The following is a 3,097-nucleotide window of genomic DNA, read 5'->3' as shown; positions in this document are numbered from 1 at the left end:
TTTTTACATAGATGTTGCTTTTATTATTATTCGAAATAGGTTGAGTGGAAAAGGTGATGATGATATTGAGTAAGATTTGATTATAATTTTCAAGTTTTTTTATTAAAATTCTAAATATTATATTAATTTAACATATGTATATAATAGTAAAAATAATCAATGGAATAAGCATAAGTGAAAGCTGAAAGTCATCAAAGAGGAAGATAAGTAATGGTTTATATTTTATGGGCGATTGGTTGTAGTGGTGTTGTCAGCAACATTATCGGTAACGACGGCATTGGTGCCTCTTACTCGAGTTTGGTTTGTAAAAGTGATGGTGACCGGTTGTACGATCATATTGGGTGTCAAGAAATCTGCCAAATTATTCACACCATTTCTGCCGACCCTGTCGAACGGATAGCCCATAGAGCGTCTGTCTGGATACAGACTATTGAGGATACCACAATAGCTATCAGCTTCAGCACAAATACTGTTATTACCATTCTGTTCGACTCTGTCGTTGGTGTAGTCGGAAATCATAACGAACAGATCCATCTGCATGCCCAGCTCGGTACCCTTGGGGATCAACATGTGCTGGGGCCATCCACAGCCGCAGAAGTTGTACTCTTGTAAGTTATTTCCTGTTGTTGGTCTATTTGACAAGTTGCGGAAAGTTGTTTCGTAGGGGATCGTCACCGACGACTCGTCTGATCTTCGGACGATTAAGTTCTGGCCGCTTCTCAAAGCAACTCTGAATTTATCCAGTTCAATCATGAGCAGTCGTTGATCGTTGAAATTCAAAGCTCGACCTCTCTCGTCTACTCTTGGCGCCAAAAATATGCGTACGTAGCCCATCATTTGGCTTTGAGAAGTGTTTTGAACTTGAATCCTGTAGGAGAACGGCATGTGTTGTAAATGGGTAAATTGTACAAATACTGAACCGCGTGGTGCGAAATCTAATCCTCTGGCCATGTCGATTTCACTCCTCTGCCAAAATGTTTGTAAGCGATTTGGTTGACCTCCTTGAACTTCGACCTGTACACCCGCAACTCTAATTTCAGGGAAAGTGAGCTGAGCTACAGTATAACGAGGAAGAGTTATTTTGTGCGATTGGAAAATTTCATCGACGAAAGCATGCAATCTATAAAACAAAGGATCTCTCATAGAAGTTGATGAGTCTGCAACAACAGAAAATCCCTCCAAAAATCGGCCATCAGGATCATGAGCGTATCCTAACAACATATGTCCCATATTGTGGAAACTTCCATAAAATTGCGAATTGGGTGATAGTACAGCTGCTGGTTCCATAAGATTGCCCAAAATATCGATTCCCCTTTCGTTCGTCAGTGGGATTCTCACTTGGTTTGCGTCTTCTACATATCCTTGAGCTATAGCGGCTCGTATTCTTGCAACCCATGCTTCCATGTTTGTTATATCAATCCTCAATCTATCAGCTGGGCGGTTGACATCTCTCAAAACAGTGTTCACAAATCTGGGTGCCCAGGCTCGGCTTGCAACTTGCGAATCTAACTTCGGAAAGTATCCTTCTGGTATCGGCTCGCGTAGATTACTCAATCTGGTGACGCGTGTCAACTGATTGCATAAACGTTCAGCGTTATATCTAGCCATGATTTGTTCGTGCATGTAGTAGAATAGTTCTCCACGGCGATCTTTAGCGACAATTGCGCGATCGGGATTAGAGAATGGATAAACGAGATGCCAGTGCCAGTGGTGAATGTTGATGCCGAGATCTTCACGGAAGTAGGCAACACGCTGCTCCGGTTCCAAGTCAGAAGCAGTGTTGTCTCTCGGGATAACGATGGCTTGCCTTGAACCTTCGGGTACGACTTGAGCTATTTCTCGAGCTCTGGAGAAGACGCCAGAGTCCAGATATTTGTCCGGAAAGATTTCCGCGACGCTCGGAATGGGCACATCTCTAGTGTCGGTCCTATGCAACAGGGCAACCGAGAGCGCATAGTTGAACATGTAAGGGTTTACTCTGTCCCTACAATATACAGCGAAGGATTGCAGATCATCGACACTTATTGCCTTCATGAAGATGTCAGTTAAGCGACCCGCCATTTCAGCATGTCTCGGAATAAACAGGGAGAATTGCTCGTGACGTCCCAATTCCATGGGAATCGAGATATCCGGCGTCGCAACGTTCTTCAAAGTGATTTTGTTCTGAGAATCGAACCTGTTGGCTAGTTGGGTGCCAATGTTTTTGTAGCGATCGGGCAGGAAGTTTTCTGGTACATCGAATGCTGTCAGATTGGGCCCCTTTGCCATGAAGGCAGGCTCGGTTGGCCTCTCGAACAGAAGGCTGAGGTTGTTCTTGATTTCTTCGGTAGAAGTCATCGTTGAAGCGAATTCGTTGGTCGTCACAAAAGAACAACTGAAACACTGTCCTTAGAGTCCAGTGATCGAATGGTTTTGCTAGGGACGAGCAAGCGCTTTTAAAGGACTTTACTATCGAATTTTAAGCTTTGCGGTGATACTTGAGCATTGTTGAAAAACAAATACTTGTTCGTTCAGATCTATCTGGTGATGGTATCTTAAGTTGTATTGTAAGTTTGTGACCAAATGTATTTGATTGCATTTATCCCAGGATGTCGGATAAGCCTCATGTTTTCATGTCAGATTTTTAAAATAAACATTTTGGAAATGTTCGCTTGTAAACCGCATAACCACTGAAACTAAAATGATAAGGTCTTTTTTCGATTTTGAGAAGCAACACTCTTATCCCACACTTTTGTATTTACAATGTTTTTTATTGACTGTGGATTATGTCATTGTGGATTATGTTTGTATGAATTATTGTATAAAAACGCTTGTATTATTGTATTGTACGTATTATTGTATCGCATCTGTATCTATACACTCGTCGCTTTAGAGCGATCTGTAAAGGTAAGTGTACATGTTCGATTGTAATAAAATATAATCTTCGACATGTGGGATTACCAAAACGAAGTAGGACGACTTTAAAATGGCTTATAAAATCGAGTATGATAAAAGGTTAGTAAAATATCGCAGTTCCGAATAGATTTTCTCAGCCCAAAATCAAGCTAGAAAGTGGAAATCGTTCAACATAAAGATAGAACTGTCAGAATGTAGTGAG

At 41.5% G+C, this 3,097-nt stretch overlaps 1 pseudogene; it reads right to left on the bottom strand.

Moving 5' to 3' along the window:
* Positions 1–222: 222 nt before the first annotated feature.
* On the bottom strand, positions 223–2,337 carry LOC143920456 (phenoloxidase 2 pseudogene; annotated as a pseudogene).
* Positions 2,338–3,097: the final 760 nt, after the last annotated feature.

Source organism: Arctopsyche grandis, chromosome 12 (assembly GCF_051622035.1).
Source record: "Arctopsyche grandis isolate Sample6627 chromosome 12, ASM5162203v2, whole genome shotgun sequence".
Classification (NCBI taxonomy): Eukaryota; Metazoa; Arthropoda; class Insecta; order Trichoptera; family Hydropsychidae; genus Arctopsyche; species Arctopsyche grandis.
This window is presented reverse-complemented; position numbering and strand designations above follow the sequence as displayed.